The following is a 17,361-nucleotide window of genomic DNA, read 5'->3' as shown; positions in this document are numbered from 1 at the left end:
ATAGATACTTCGAATTGTCGTTCGACCTCTTGGGTCTGGTGGAGCCATTTGCACTGCCCCTCCACAGACCCCACTCAAAGCTCAGTGAATGGGTCAGATTCGTGCACTCACGTGTGATATACACCGCCTCCTGCATTTGTCCCCTAGGGCTGCTGTAACAGATGACCGCGAACACAAATGGCTTAAAACGACAGAAATGTATTTTCTTACAGTTCTAGAGGGTGGGAGTCTGAAACCAAGGTGTCGCAGGGCCATACTCTCTCAAACAGTCAAGGGGAGGATCCATCCCAAGCCTTTCTGCCGGCTTCCGGTGGCTCCCAGCAATCCTTGGTGTTCCTTGGCTTATAGACACACCCCTGTGGTCTCTGCCTCTGCCAGAACATAGTGTCCTCCCTGTGTTTCTGTTTTCACATGACATTTTCCTCTTATAAAAACACCAGTCATGGGGCCGCCTTTGTGGCTCAGTCAGTTGAGCGCCCACGACTGGGGATTTTGGCTCAGGTCGTGATTTCATGGGTTGTGGGATTGATTCCCGTGTTGGGCTCCACCCTCAGTGGGAGCCTGCTTGAGATTCTCTCTCTCCCTCTGCCCCTCCCCCCTCAAAAAAAAAGAAAAGAAAACATAAGTAGCATCATCCCTGCAGCTTACACTGCTTTTAGTTTACTATGTGCACAGGGAGGCAAAGTTCTGGGATCCTTCCTTGTGGTCCTTCATACTATAAGAGCCTTTAGTCCACGGTTCTGACAGCCAATGTGAGGATTCTGTCACTGGCCAAGCATTCATTCAAAAACCCAGGGAAGGGGCACCTGGGTGGCTCAGTCGTTAAGCATCTGCCTTCGGCTCAGGGCGTGATCCCGGCGTTATGGGATCGAGCCCCACATCGGGCTCCTCCACTAAGAGCCTGCTTCTTTCTCTCCCACTCCCCCTGCTTGTGTTCCCTGTCTCGCTGGCCGTCTCTCTCTGTCAAATAAATAAATAAAAATNAAAGCCTGCTTCTTCCTCTCCCACTCCCCCTGCTTGTGTTCCCTGTCTCGCTGGCCGTCTCTCTCTGTCAAATAAATAAATAAAAATCTTACTTAAAAAAAAAAACAGGGAAAAACCACAGGAAGGGTCAATGGTCTTGCTTGGCTCACTGAGATTTAGACATGAGTCAAAATTCCATTTATCATCTGACCACCATAAGCCCCTTCTGGCTTTTTGGGTTCCCAGGAATTAATGACGATTCCAGGCCAGTATCTAGTCATCTCCAAAGAGTCTGAGAATGTCCCTGTCCCCCAGACACAGTTACCTTAGTAAATGGCTGCAGAGCCCTTTGAGGAAAGCTCCACAGATTTCTACTTCATGCCTATGGGGTCTTGCAAGATCCTGTCTCAAGGGGACCAGCAGCTCAATTCAATCCAGGGGCTCTGAGTCAATGACCTGCCTGAGCTCCAGACTGTGACCACCATTGTGGAAACTAAGTCACGTTTCTGGCTATCCGACCTGTCATGTTTCTGCTCTAAAGACCAAGATCAAGAAATATTTTAAGAAGCTGCCCATCTCTTATTCCTGGGGACACTGCAGTCCATCAGCCACCCTCAGAACCCACGCGGGTCAAAACCTCCTGATTGCCATTCTCTGGTGCCCGGTATGTCTCTGGTGACCGAAAGCTGCCATTTGGCCTCTCCTCGTCCAGGACTCCAGCTTTCCTACTGAAATGTGAGAGCCCATCTGAGGGGCGGGTCTCACCCCCACTGCTCCTGGCCAACAGAAAACTGCCAACACAGGGCTCGTCGAGGATTCTGGTCCTCCCCCTGCTACCGTATTTCTGGCACCCTCTTGGTGGGTGTGTCCTCTGGGCTGTTTCAGGAGATGCACAGAGGAAGGGATGTGCAGGTCACGTGTGACAAATCCACTCCCTTTCCCCCCTTCCCTATGCTTTCAGATTCCTTCTACATGATTCCAGCTCCACCTCACTGAGCGGAGGCCATCAAGGAGCGCAAGGTTTAGTCAATCAGCCAAGCAAGCTGCTAACTCCTCTCCCAGCTGCCCAAGCTGACACAGTGTGGCAGACTGCAGAATAAAATGACCACATGTCCCTCCCCTCTCTGCACGTGCTTCCCTTTGCACTGTGACTATACTGCATCTCCCATCAAGAGGTGGGATCTGTTTCTCTACTCCCCCAAATCGGGATTGGCCTTGTGATGTGCTGTGACCAACAGAAGATGGGAAACGCGATTCTGTGGGTGTTCTGAGGCCGGGTCCCCCGAGGCTTGCCGCTTCCACTACCCCTCTCCTGCTGCCCTGGACTGCCAGGGGACCTCTTGGGGGACAGGAGGCCACACGCAGAGCCCATCCCAGCTGGTGGCCAGTACCAACAGGCCCGCTGTCTTGGGGCATTCCTCCAGCCCCGGCCAAGCCACCAGAGGACTGCCACCGCATGAAATGACCCCAGGGGTGACCAGCAAAAGAATCGCCACACTGAGCAGAGCCAAATCGCTGACCCACAGAATCATGAGCAAATAAAATGCTCTTTTGTTTTCGGCCACTAAGTCCTACAGCGGTAGATAACCAGGACACACATGCCCCCAGAGTCTCTGGTAAGTGATCTCATATGGACGAATCCAGGACTGTGACAGAAAGGCCATCTCTGATGAAACGGCAAACTANCAAGTCCTACAGCGGTAGATAACCGGGACACACGCCCCAAATCGCTGGTAAGTGATCTCATATGGACGAATCCAGGACTGTGACAGAAAGGCCATCTCTGATGAAACGGCAAACTACAAACTGGGCGAAGGGGGGAGCCTGAAGCAATGAGGGTGAAAACCGGCAGGGGCGAGGAGGTAGGTGGAGAGAGCCTGCCCGCAGCGTGGATCCCCGGCAGAGCCAGCAAAGAGCCAGGGTGCGAGGCCTATGGGTGGTGACAGCAAAGCCTCATGTGTGACCATGGGGCAGAGTGCCGAGGCCAGGTGCAGGTAGAAAGAAGTCAGGAGACCGAGAAGCCAGGGGACCGGAAGGACCGTCTATGCGGACACTGAACACATGGGCGTTATGGCTGGAGTGGTGTCAGAGAGAAGGGCAGCAGGTCAGGAGCGAACTTTGAGGGATGAGGAGTGACCAGGGCTCCGTAGGACATCTGGGACAATAGTATCATCAAACAGCATAAGACCTAAAGCCGAGAGTTTAGGGGGAAAGGAAAGGGTCCTGTTCTGGAAGTGGAGCAAGGAGGTCACCCACTCTACCTCTGGGCCCTGGGTTGGGGGGAGGGGGAGAACGAAGGAGAGAGAACGGCCACCGTTTGAGCCCGTGGTAGGGGAAGCAGTGTCCTCAGGGAGAGCCAGTTTTCCAGAAGAGCTAGCAGGTGAAGGAAACTTCACAGAAGACAAACCCTCAGGCCCTTCCCATGCCTGAGTTCAAGGGAGCTCAGGAGAGGGTGTCAGTAGTTAGGGGGTGGGAGACAGCACGAGCGAAGGGGAAGCAGGGCCAGATGGGGATTAGATGCAGGGAGGAGGCTGACCAGGACGCAAACAGGGATAAGTGTGTAAGGAGATTAGTGCTGATNGTGTCTGTGGCCGAGCAGTGGTGGGCTTGAGTGGCCGTCTAGGCTGTCAGGGAGCAAAGCAGGGGGCAGAGAAGGGACATGAACACGCAGTGCAGAAACAGTCCTGCATCAGCTTGTCCAGAACTCTGAGCCCAGCCAACACCTTTCCAAGAGTGGTCAAGAAAGTGATGAAAAATTCAGTGAAACAGGAGAGAGCACATGAACAGATCCCAATACAGATGCGATTTCATGTATAACACTGGGGGAATTTCCAGTCAGTGAGAAAAGAATGGCACTTTACATACTAAGTAATGCAGATCCGGTGGGTCTCCCACCAGGAAGAAAATGAGCCAGAAACCCTACCTCTCACTGTAAACAAATAAAAAATAAATTTCAGATGGCTTAACGCCATCCATGTAAACTATATGCAAAAATATAAAATACATATCCGAAAGACCTTTTAAACCAGACCAGACAGCCAAAAGCCGTGAAAGAAAATGTACACACATTTAATCACATAAAAATTGTAAATTGTTTATAGCAAAAAGACACCTTCCCCAAAGTCAAAAGGTGTTAATAGAATAAGAAATCATTTGAAATCCATGTGAGACAAGTTAATATCTGTATTATACAAAGACCTCCTATAAACTGTTAAGTAAAAGGCAATCCAGGGCGCCTGGGTGGCTCAGTCCGTTAAGCGTCTGCCTTTGGCTCAGGTCATGATCTCAGGGTCCTGGGATCAAGCCCCGCTGTTGGGCTCCCTGCTCAGGGGGGAGCCTGCTTCTCCCTCTGCCTCTGCCCCTCCCCCCTCACTTGTGTTCTCTCTCACTCGCTCTGCTCTCTCTCAAATGAATAAATAAGATCTAAAAAAAAAAAGGCAATCCACTGGAAAAAAAGGATAGAAATAGTTCACAAAAGAGCAAATCCAAGTGTCTAATAAGCATATAAAAAGATTTTTAGTCTTACTAGTTGTCAGGGAAATGTGAACTGAAGTAAGAATGTACTATTGCTTAATACCCACAGAGAACCAAAAATAAAAATACAAGTGATTCCTATTGTTTGTGGTGAAATGGGGGAGCTGGCTCTGTTCTCATTCATTGCTGGTGAAAACATGCTTCATTACACCCTTTTTGTAAAACAATCTGGAAATATCTATTAAAATTGAAATATGCACACCCTGTAATCCAGCAATTCACACCTGAATTAACATAAAATCCCCTTTTTTTTAAAGATTTTATTTATTTATTTATTTATTTATTTGACAGAGATAGAGACAGCCAGCGAGAGAGGGNCGGCACCCCTAAAGTAAAACCCCTTAAGGATAAAAGCCGGGCACATATGGATGAATACATGCAAGAATATTGCAGTATTAGTCACCGTGGTGAAAACAAAACAAGACAAACCTAGTAAACAGATGGAATCCTTTTGATTTTATTTTTTATTAAGTTTTNAGGGCTTGATCCCATAATGCCGGGATCACGCCCTGAGCCGAAGGCAGACGCCCAACCACTGTGCCACCCCGGCACCCCTAAAGTAAAGCCCCTTAAGAATAAAAGCCGGGCACATATGGATGAATACATGCAAGAATATTGCAGTATTAGTCACTGTGGTGAAAACAAAACAAGACAAACCTAGTAAACAGATGGAATCCTTTTGATTTTATTTTTTATTAAGTTTTTAATTTTAATTCCACTATAGTTAACATACAGTGTAATATTAGTTTTAGGTGAATAATACAGTGATTCAACCATTCTGTCTGTTACTCAGTGCTCATGATGGTAAGTATATTCTTAATTCCCTTCACCTGTTTCTCCCATCCCCCAGCCACCTCCCCAAACCATCAGCTTGTTCTCTGTAGTTAAGAGTCTGTTTCTTGGTTTGTCTCTCTCTTTTTTTTCCCCCTTTGTTCATTTCTTTTATTTTTAAATTCCACATATGAGTGAAATTACACGGTATTTCTCTGACTTATTTCACTTGGCATCATAGCCTCTAGTTCCATCCATGTTGTCGCAAATGGCAAGGTTTCATTCTTTTTATGNCTTGTTCTCTGTAGTTAAGAGTCTGTTTCTTGGTTTGTCTCTCTCTTTTTTTTTTCCCCTTTGTTCATTTCTTTTATTTTTAAATTCCACATATGAGTGAAATTACACGGTATTTCTCTGACTTATTTCACTTGGCATCATAGCCTCTAGTTCCATCCATGTTGTCGCAAATGGCAAGGTTTCATTCTTTTTATGGCTGAGTAATATTCCATTGTGTATATATACCACATCTTCTTTATCCATCCATCTATCAATGGGCACTTGGGCTGTTTCCATATCTTGGCTGTTGTAAACCATGCTGCTATAAACATAGGGGTGCGTGTATTCTTTCAAATAAGTGTTTTCATATTCTTTGGATAAATACCTAGTAACGCAATTGCTGGGTTATAGGGTAGTTCTATTTTTAATTTTTTGAGGAACCACTGTACTGTTTTCCAGAGCGGCTGCACCAGTTTGCATTCCCACCAAGAGTGTAAGAGGGTTCCCCTTTCTCTGCATCCTCACCAACATTTGCTGTTTCCTGTGTTTTTTATTTTAGCCATTCTGACAGGTGTGACGTGGTATCTCATCGAGGTTTTGATTTGCATTTCCCTGATGATTAGTGAGGATGCACATCTTTTCATGTGTCTGTTGGCCATCTGGATGTCTTCTTTTTTTTAAGATTTTATTTATTTGAGAAGAAAGAGCAAAAGAGAGAGAACACAAGCAGGGAGAGCTGCAGAGGGAGAGCGGAAGCTCCCTCATGAGGGAGCCTGATGTGGGGCTTGATCCCAGGACCCAGGGATCATGACCTGACCCAAAGGCGGATGCTCGACCATCTAAGCCACCAGGCACCTCTTGGGTGTCTTCTTTGAAGAAATGTCTGTTTGTGTCTTCTGTGCATTTTTTAATTAGATAATTTGGGGTTTTCGTTGGTGTTAAGTTGTATAAGTTCCTTATATATTTTGGATACTAACCTTTTATCAGATATGTTGTTTGCAGATATTTTCTCCTATTCAGTAGTTTGTCTTTTAGTTTTTGATTGTTGCTTGTTTCCTTTCCTGTGCAGAACCCTTTATTTTGATGAAGTCCCACTGCTTATTTTTGGTTTTGATCCCCTCGCCTCAGGAGACATAACTAGAAAAATGTTGCTATGACCAATGTCAGAGAGATTACTGCCTGTGCTCTCTTTCAGGATTTTTATGGTTTTAGGTCTCACATGTGGGTCTTTAATCCAGTTTGAGTTTATTTTTTTGTATGGTGGAATGCTTTTTAATGGGGCAATGAATAAATGAATGGTGCATTCGTGCTGTGGAATATCATACAGCCATTAAAAGAGGTAAGTTAATGCTATTCTTTTTTTTTAAGATTTTATTTATTTGACAGAGAAAGACAGCCAGTGAGAGAGGGAACACAAGCAGGGGGAGTGGGAGAGGAAGAAGCAGGCTCCCAGCGGAGGAGCCTGATGTGGGGCTCGATCCCAGAACGCTGGGATCACACCCTGAGCTGAAGGCAGACGCTTAACGACTGCGCCACCCAGGCGCCCCAGTTAACGCTATTCTAATTGAATAGTGAGGGGTTAAGTCAAATAAGCAAGAAGAAAAGAGGCGTATATAACATGATTACATTTTTATATAAAAATAGTAACAGAAATAATCGTATATATGTTCCAATGTTTTTATGTGTGATTCTATCAACAAGTGGAAAGTCTGGAAGGACATACACCAGCATGAAAACATTGGTTTTCTGGGGAAGGAAAGGTAAAATGAATGAATATGGAAAAAACTTTTTTTTAAAGGGCATCTAGGATAATAACCATTTTTGCCAAGTTTCTGTAAACTAACACTTGTGGGTGCGTATAAATGCATACGGAGGCAGACAGACGGGCACCAGCATTATGACAGTGAATTTTCTCAGAGTACGGGGATTTCAGGTGATTTTAAATGTCTTTGTCTATTCAGTGCACTTACATTTTTTAGAGTGATCAATGCTATTTTCTTCATTGTGGGGGGAACAAAGCTGTATATGTGGGTGTGACGGGCAGGTCCTGGGATGGGAGAGGCTCTGTGGGAAACGAANGCTTACATTTTTTAGAGTGATCCATGCTATTTTCTTCATTGTGGGGGGGAACAAAGCTGTATATGTGGGTGTGACGGGCAGGTCCTGGGATGGGAGAGGCTCTGTGGGAAACGAAGAGACTGGAGCTAAGGAAACCGCTCTGGCACCCTCTGTTCCAGATGCCCTCCATCCTCTCTCCCTGCTTGTTCCCTTCAATCACTCAACATGGTCAGTAAGTAACTTGTTAGAGAGGTGGGGGGACCCAGGAAAGTGTGGTGGTGTGGGCACCCAGGGAGAGAGCGTGCCAAATGCTGCAGGGAAGGCAGGGAAGACAAAGACTGAAACTGTCCCCACGACTGAGTAACCTCGAGCAGAACAGCTTTAGTGGCAGGCAGAAGCCACCTTGCAGGGGTGGAGGAGAGTGACAGGGTGAAAGGAAGAGCCAGCCTGGTAGACCAGAAGGGCGCAGGGATGGGTAAGGATGGTCTGAATTAGATGTCAAAAATGTGTGAGGGGGCGCCTGGGTGGCACAGTTGGTTAAGCGACCGACTCTGGTTTTGGCTCAGGTTGTGATCTCAGGGTCGTGGGATCAAGCCCCGTGTGGGGCTCCATGCTCAGTGCAGAGTCTGCTTAAGTTTCTCTCTGCCCCTCCCCCCTCAAGTAAATAAATAAATCTTTAAAAATATATGTGAGGGGCTACACGGTTTTTCAAATTTATTTAAAGGATTATATATGCCTAAAAAGTAGAAATCACGTGTAGACAACCCCTTCAGAAGGTGCGTGGGACTTTCTGCACGGGAGTAAAGGGAGATGGTAGGACCTGGCTCAGGGGGTTACTCCACAGANCCCTGCTTGTGTTCCCTCTCTCGCTGGCTGTCTCTATCTCTGTCAAATAAATAAATAAAATCTTAAAAAAAAAAAAATTTAAAAGACTAAGATTTTCTTTAAAAAAAAAAATATATGTGAGGGGCTACACGGTTTTTCAAATTTATTTAAAGGATTATGTATGCCTAAAAAGTTGAAATCACGTGTAGACAACCCCTTCAGAAGGTGCGTGGGACTTTCTGCACGGGAGTAAAGGGAGATGGTAGGACCTGGCTCAGGGGGTTACTCCACAGAGACTTGCATGCAGCCAAAGGCTTCTGGGACCAAGCTAGCTGGAGGGGAAGGGGGCTGAACAGGACTGAGAAGAGACAATGAGTGGAGTCCCAGACACATCCATGTTCCCAGGTCTGGCCGCCCATCAGAATCACCTGGGCAGCTTTTTCAAAATTCACATCTGGGCCCCCCTCCAGAACTAATTAGACTCTCCAAAAATTGAGCCAAATAATCTGAACTTTAAGCCCCTTGAATGGCATTTAAAAATATAGCAATTATTGGGGCACCTGGGTGGCTCAGTCGGTTAAACGTCTGTCTTGGGCTCAGGTCATGATCCCGAGGTACTGGGATCGAGTCCCGCATCAGGCTCCCTGCTCAATGGGGAGCCTGCTTCTCCCTCTTCCTTTGCCCCTTCCTGCTTGTGCTCTCGTTCTCAAATACATAAAATCTTTAAATATATATATATAGGGGCGCCTGGGTGGCACAGCGGTTAAGCGTCTTCCTTCAGCTCAGGGCGTGATCCCGGCGTTATGGGATCAAGCCCCACATCAGGCTCCTCTGCTAGGAGCCTGCTTCTTCCTCTCCCACTCCCCCTGCTTGTGTTCGCTCTCTCGCTGGCTGTCTCTATCTCTGTCGAATAAATAAAAATAAAATCTTTAAAAATATATATATAGAGAGAGAGAGAGAGAAATTATTTAGAGATAAATCTAAAATACATGAGCAAAAAGGCATTATAGAGAAAACAATTTTAAATTCTCTAAATAAATTTATGTGTGAGTACATACATGAGTACACATGTACACACACATATATATATTTCCACGTTCAAGGACTGGAAGACAAACTTCCAGGTTAGACTTCCAGTTATAAAATTAACAAATTCTAGGGATCTAATGTACAGCATGGTGATTACAGCTAATAATTCTGTGTGTGTGTGTGTATATATATATATAAAATCCCTTAGAGAAATAAATAAAATCTTAAAAAAATAAGATCTTTAAAAAAATAAGTTACTTAAAGAGTAGGTCTTAAATGTTCTCACCACAAAAAAGAAATGGTAATTATGCGGCAGGATACAGGTGTCAGCTAATTCATGGCGGTAATCACCCTGCAATATATAAATGCATCAAATCAACACCTGTACACCTTAAACTTACACAATCTGTGTTATAGGTCAGTTACATCTCAATAAATCTGGACCCCCCCCAAAAAGAGAAATTACTTTAGGTGCCCCCCCATCCTATATCTTCTCTTCCTAACATGTACATCTTTTTTTTAAGATTATTTATTTATTTATTTGAGAGAGAGAGAGTGAGCGAGTGAGAGAGAGAGAGCATGCACAAGCAGGCAGAGAGGGAAAACCAGACTCCCTGTTGAGCAGGGGGCCAGATGTAGGGCTCAATCTGGGACTCTGGGATCATGACCTGAGCCATAGGCAGACACTTAACCCACTGAGGCACCCAGGTGCCCTCTGACATGTGCATCTTAAAAAGAAAACAAAGATTGGAAGACTCGATGTTGAACAATGCATTGACTTATAGATTGAATGCAATCAAATAAAAATCCCCACAGGCTTTGTTTTTTAGTTTTTTGCTTTTGTTGTTTTGATTTTGTTTTTTTGTAGAGCATGACAGGTTGATTCTAAAATACATATGGAAATGAAAGGGCTAAGAATAGCTTCTTAAAGAACAATATGGAAATAACTGCTCTACTGAAAATCAAGACTTTTTATAAAAGTACAGTGATGAGGAAAGGATGGTATTTGTACAAGGACAGACGGACTAGGAAGAGACTAGAAACTGACATCAATATGGACACTTCGGTTGTGATTCATGTGGCATTGAAAGGTACGGGGAAGGATGCCCATGAGCCTTTTCAGTAAATGGACTCAGTGTTCCTATGAGGTAAAAACGGAACTTGACCCTTACCTCACACCATAAACAAATCCCAGGTGGGTTGTTGTCCTAAATAGGAGGGCAGAACAATAAAGATTATAAAAGATCATGGAGGGTGAAAGAAAATAATTAGGATGAAAACCTCAGGGTGGGTGACAGATTTCTTTTCATGACACAACAGCACCAACCTTAAAGGAAAAGTCTGACAAATCTGGCTTCATTAAGATTAATAAACAATTCCATTTATACAACACTCTAAAACAGGCAAAACTACACCACAGTGTTTAGGGAAGTGTTAGTTTGAAAACTGGCCCCTGTCTAAGGAGGGCAAGGAGAGACAAACGTGGCCACTCCTGGCCACAAGGCTTGTCTGTGGTGGCCATAAGGAGTAGACCTCCACACCCACCTGCCAAATGTTCAAAGTTCAGTTGCGTATATAACCCAGACAGTCTCAACACCACCTCATTCTCTCAAGACTATGTCCTTGAAAATGGCTCCCGCTATGGGAATGGCGGGTAGAACACACATTCCAAGGACAGGGTGAGGGGGGGATGACGAGCCTCCGATTACCTGAGTCTAGCTCAAGGGTCAACCAATGGTCATGTCCTCTTGATTACCCCCTTCAACAGGAAGCATACTCAGGCTGAAAAGGAGGAAGCTAGGAAGGGACTCCCATAGAAGTCAGGATGGCGGCTCCCTGTGAACGGGAAGAAAGAGCTGAGGCTTTTAGAGTCTAACAATGTTCTATTTCTTGATATAGGTGAGGCTACATGGGAGTTGGCTTTATAATAATGCATTAACTTGTACATTTATGTTTACGCATTTTTCTGTATCTTTGTTATCCTTCACGTAAAGGTTTTTGCTTTGTTTTGTTTTGTTTTAAAGATTTTCTTTATTTACTCAAGAAAGAGCACAAGCGGGGTAAGGAGCAGAGGGAGAAGCAGACTCGAGCGGGGGGAGGGGCAGAGGCAGAGGGAGAAGCAGACTCCTCACTGAGCAGGGAGCCTGACGCAGGACTCGATCCTAGGACTCCGGGATCATGACCTGAGCTGAAGGCAGATGCTCAAATGACTGAGCCCCCCAGGCACCCCCTTCACACAAAGGTTTTAAGGGGAGAAAATCTCTGCACGGGATTCTGATGGACAAGTACATTTAGGCCCCCCGATCGAGGAGCTCGCTGGAGTGACACTGTAACAGTCAGGTCTGTTTCTGCCGTAGGATCCAACCCTGACTTACAATTCTTAGACATCGATTCATTATCTGAAAAACTCAAGGTAGTTTCAGGAATGGCTAGTTCCAGACACTCCAACAAGATTATTAGAAATCTCCTCTCTTAGCTCAGTTTTTCTTACTATCTTGCAGGCTCTCATCCCCAGGAAGACCCCCAGCCAGTCCAGGCTACGTCCTGCCCGCTGAGCCACCTGTGCAGAAAGAAAATGTCCCGTGTTCTGGAATCTCAGCAACAGTCCTGGGATTGGCTCTCCCTGGACTGGCCAGCATCACATATCCACCCGCTGTTGGCGCAGGGTCTGAAATATGATTGCCCAGATATGCCTGCCCCTGGAGCTGAGGAGGGGAGAGACAGTCTCTGCCAAATCATATTACCCATATTGGGAGAATAAATTTTTTTCTCCTCTAAGGAAAAAGTAGGTGCCATTACCAAGTGGAAAGGGAATAGATGGTTGGGCAGAATTGGGACTGATGGGCTCAAGTCCCAGTGGGGTCAAAGGAGAGGTGTGGTGGAAGGAAGTGAGCAAAGGGTAGCAGGTGGGGTAGACTGTCATCAGAGAGTGGGATGTCTGAAGAGTCATTTCGGAGGTGGAGCAGTTTCGGGTGATGACAGGGTCTAGGGTGTGGCCCTGGCAGTGGGTGGCAGGAAGGTCAGGGTGTCGGAGGCTCGAGAATGCGTACCCCTGTCTTCATTAATAAGGGTGGAACCCTAATAAAACACGGTCCCCTGTGGTTCAGTCTCAGAACAGTATCTGACCCAAGATATACAACCCAATAGCCTAAAGTATGAACAAGCAATTTCATTCCTTAGTCACGCTTCTCAAAGGACTTCAAAGGGATTCAGATACGTAGTTCACAGCCACACTAACTGAAGTCCCCTTTCCTCTCTTCCCTCATTCCTCATGCCCTGAAGCTATTCTGTGCTGCTCATTTCAATCTCCACTCCCACCAAGTAATAATAATAATAACAATAACAATATTAATAATAAATTAAGACTCCTCTTCCATACACAGATTTTTTTAGCCACTTTTCCCACATGGAAGAACCGATCTTCTTTAAGAAGGGAAGAGAGACGGAGGAGAAATTGGACTGGTAATTACCGGACACTGGTGGGCCGGGGCAAGGGAACATCCCGGCTCAGCCTCCCCCTCACCATCGTCCTACCACCAGGAGAGGGACCAAGATGTTACATAGTGGCCACTGGGAGCTGGTGGTGCAGCAAAACGGACGGGAGTTTTTACGTACGTGGTCCCCAGCTCCATCCCTCTGCCTTGAGAGCCTCCATCTGCGAGCCGAGCCCAAATTCCCGAAAAAGCAGGAAAATCAAAGCAGAAGCCACTCCCCTCTCTCCATCACAGATGCAGTCATTTTATCCATTCGCTTTAACAATAAACACGGATTTGGTTTATTTAGTATAACAAATTGGCAATTAGCATTTTGGGGAAAATCATTCTGAGGCCATCAATGACACTAGTAAATTTTGGACCTTCCACTTAATATCTAATAAGTTTTCATTCAAATTTATCAATTATGAAATACCATTTCTAATCCATTAAATAGAAAAAAAGAGAGAGAGCAAGAGAGGCACCTGGGGGGTTCAGTCGGTTAAGCCTCCAACTCTTGATCTCAGCTTAGGTCTTGATCTCAGAGTCGTGAGTTCAAGCCCCACATTGGGCTCCACACTGGGCATGGACCCTATATTTAAGAAAAAGAAAAAAAAGGAAAATTATAAAACCCAAAGTTGGTGAAGTTTTGGGGGAAAAATATATTCATACATTTTTAGCACATTCCTCCTTTTTGTTGTTGTTTAATAGAGAGAGGCAGGGGAGGGGTAGAGGGAGAGGGCGGGAGAGAATCTTAAGCAGACTCCATGCCCAGCATGGAGCCCCACTCCGGGCTCAATCTCATGACCCTGAGATCATGACCTGAACCAAAATCAAGAGTCCACGCTTAACTGACTGAGCCACCCAGGCGCTCCAGTGCAATCTTTTTTGAGGAGAGAGGTGATTTGACAGTATTCCTCAATGTCCATATAATATTCATTCACAAAATCAAACTGGGGTGCCTAGCTGGCTCGGTTGGAAAAGCATGTGACTCTTGGTCTCAAGGTTGTGAGTTCGAGCCCCACGTTGGTTGTAGAGATCGCTTAAATAAACTTAAAAAAAAAAAGATAAAGGAAATCATATTTATCTTCTGGTTCCTCCTCGCTATCACCCTCCAGGGCTGGGCACAGACTGTGGTCATCTTCCCCTCCCCCCCAGTATTTTTTTTACTGTGGTAAAATACACATAAAAATCAACCATCCTGGGGCGCCTGGGTGGCACAGCAGTTAAGCGCTGCCTTCGGCTCAGGGCCTGCTTCTTCCTCTCCCACTCCCCCTGCTTAGTGTTCCCTCTCTCGTTGGCTGTCTCTATCTCTGTCAAATAAATAAATAAATAAATAAATAAATAAATAAATAAATCTTAAAAAAAAATCAACCATCCTAACCACTTTTTAATGTGCGGTTCAGCGATACTAAGTACACATTGCTGTGTGGCCATTACCACCAGCCATCTCCAGAACTCTTCATCTTCCCGAACTGTACCGGTTAAGCACGAACTCCCCAATACCCCTCTTCCCCAGCTCCTTGAAACTGTCATTCTACTTTCTGCGTCTGTGAATCTGACTCCTCTGTGTACTTCATATAAGTGGAACCATACAGTATTTGTCTTTGTGCGACGGGCTTACCGTACTTAGCAAAACGTCCTCAAAGTTCATCTGTGTCGTAGCCTGTGACAGAATTCCCTTCCTTTGTAAGATGGAATAATATTTAATTGTATGCGTACATCACATTTGCTTATTCACTCATCTGTTGATGGACACTGGGGGGGCTCCCACCAGCTATCGTGAGTAATGCTGGGAGGGACCTGCTTCTCCCTCTGCCTGCTTGTGCGCTCTCGCTCGCTCTCGCGCTCTCTCTCTCTCTCTGTCAAATAAATAAACAAAATCTTAAAAAAAAAAAAAGCACCTGCTTTCAATTCTTTTGGGGATATACCGAGAAGTAGAATTGCTGGATCACATGGTATACTGTCTCATCTTTTTTAGGGGATGACCTGGCTTCTGGATTTCAGGGTATTAGGAGCCTGGAGGAGACTGGCCATGTGACCTTGAACAGGTCACCTTCCCTCTCTGAGAACAGATCCAGGTCTCCAAACAGGGACTCCCGTTAACCACACACATTCCCAGGCCCCTTTTCCTGGGACATTCTAACTCGGTGCCTGTCCTGGGCCCCGGGAATGTGAAATTTTTCTAAAAAAGCCTCAGGTGATTTTTATCATCAAACAGGTTTAGGAATCACAAGACCCGAGAATGTCCAAAGGCCCTCGCAGCTCTGACCTTCTATGACCTCAGTGGTTAAGAAACCAGTATGCGGAGTCATACTGACTGGATTTAATTCCTAGTTGCCAGTTAGCAGGACCGCCTTCATGTCTTCACCTGCCAAAGGAGGATAATGGTGCCTGCCACAGGACTGTTGCACTAAGTAAACACAAATGAAAGAAAACGAGACTTTATCATACCTAGTACTCAAACAACAGCAACAACAACAACACAACAACAAAAACAACAACAACACAACAACAACAACAACAACAACAAAGCCCACCCACAAAAAAGAAAAAACACAACGCAACAAAACAAAAAAGTCCTTTAATATCTTTGCGCTATTCCGTCTTCCTCTCCTGGCTGATGTCCTCCCCCAGTGGATGGGTTCCTATCGCCACCTAGTGGTGGGGCTAAGTCAGTGCACGCGCACAACCACTTCCTCTTTTCTGCCCCCGCTCTGCCCCAACTTCGGCCGGCCCACCCCTTCTCAAGCTCACCCCATTCAGAAGCTTCAAGACCCTCAGTGAGGGCAGAAGCTCAAGGTGTGAGAACCTGGGGTCCGAGGATTCCCAAACTCCCTAAAGTCTATTCCATAGCCTCATCCTAGTGATGGTGAGTTGTTGGCGTCCCTCTGCCTTTCTGGATGTCCTGCGTAGGTCTGATCCTGCAAGAGGCCAGGGCCTGGTCTGTTCGGCCGCCTCCTTAATAGTAAGGCTGGAGGTGAGTATCTGCTCTGTGCTCCGGGCCTTACAGACATCTCATTCAGCCCTGAAAATCCCTGTGCTGTCTTTCCCACAGATCTTCTTCCACACATGGGGAAATTGAAGCTCAGAGAAGTTAAGTGGCTGGCACAAAGTCACACAGCTTGCAATGATGGGGCTAAATCTCTCAAACCCAGATAGATCTTCACCCACAGCTATTTCCACTAAGCCAGAAGGCCTCTAAACTACCGGTTCTCCACCTTGGCTGGACATTGAATTCACCAGCGAAGCCTTAAAGAGCAGCCTGTGAAGCACCTGCCTACAGTTCAAGGTTCTGATTCCAGGGTTCTGGGATCAGTCCCTTGTAAGGCTCCCTGCTCCGCGGGAAGCCTGCTTCGCCTTCTGCCCCCTACCCCCCCCCCCCCCCCCNCCCCCCCCGCCGCGTGCTTTCTCTGACAAATAAATACAGAAGATCTTTACAAGAAAAGAATACTGAAGGCTGAGCCCCACCCCAGAGATACTGGTTAATTGGTCTGGGGTGTGGCTTGACCACGGCGGTTTTGTAAGGTCCGGTAAGAATGCTGGTGGAGAACCACTGCCGGGCATTCACCCAGTCTGTTTTCGGCTCCTTCCGGCTGCTTTCGGTTCTCCGAGAAGCAATCCGCGTGGAGGGAGGTGCTCTGCTCCCCGCGGCTCACAGGCGCGCGGGGAGACACGTGCGCCTCGGGACAGGCCCCCGGCCTGGAGCAGGAGACCTGGTTCTGCTGCAGGGAGGGTGGAGGAGAGTGTGTTCCTGTGGGCGCCAGCCCCTCCTCTGCCTGCGGGTTCGGGACCCCGGGTCTGCGGCACACAACCGACTGCGCCTCTCTGCGAAGTTGCCTCTGTGGAAAACGTGCGTGAAAGTAGCACCGATCCCATAAAATGATTGTATCAAACGAGCTAATAATAGATAAAGCCCTTGGAACAGTGCCCGGAACCCAGCAAACTCTGAATAAATGTTACAAGGACTGCTACTAAGCTACCGTACCTCTGTAGTAGCGTAATACCACCAGGATTATTACCAGTCCGGACTCGGACAACGGCTCCCCCTGCGGACTGATCGGAAGTAGCCGAACGCCTCCTTTTTCTCTTGGGGGTAGAGCTATCAATTACAGAGAGCCCCGCCCCCAGGCGGGCCCAGGACTCGAACTGGCCAATCCGAGTACCCCATCCTCTTGCATGAAACCAAGTAAGCCAAGGGGAAGCAGGTGACCCACCTGGAGCCAGTCAGGCCCCGCTCGGGGGGACTGATGTGACTTGGGGGTTGGGAAGCCAGAAGTCACCTTTCCTACCATCACAAAGGAAGGCAGAGAGGGCGAGACTGGAGGACACCTTTTGAACCCCTGGGTTCGGCTGCCTGAGGTGAGAATGCTCCCCCTGGCCCAGGTAAGGGGGAGCCAAGCCAAATCCTGCCCGGCTTTGGGTTGGTTCCTAG

General features: G+C 46.7%; 1 long non-coding RNA gene across 1 annotated transcript; it reads right to left on the bottom strand.

Moving 5' to 3' along the window:
• Positions 1–9,742: 9,742 nt before the first annotated feature.
• LOC117802217 lies at positions 9,743–11,315 on the bottom strand. The gene is made up of 3 exons (XR_004625280.1): positions 11,163–11,315; positions 10,626–10,661; positions 9,743–9,805 (listed from the first exon to the last, which is right to left on the bottom strand). It is a non-coding gene; the product is annotated as an uncharacterized LOC117802217 (long non-coding RNA).
• Between the last annotated feature and the right edge of the window lie 6,046 nt (positions 11,316–17,361).

Source organism: Ailuropoda melanoleuca, chromosome 5, assembly GCF_002007445.2.
Source record: "Ailuropoda melanoleuca isolate Jingjing chromosome 5, ASM200744v2, whole genome shotgun sequence".
Taxonomy (NCBI): Eukaryota; Metazoa; Chordata; class Mammalia; order Carnivora; family Ursidae; genus Ailuropoda; species Ailuropoda melanoleuca.
The sequence above is the reverse complement of the archived record's forward strand: the minus strand, read 5'-3'. Positions and strand labels throughout refer to the sequence as shown.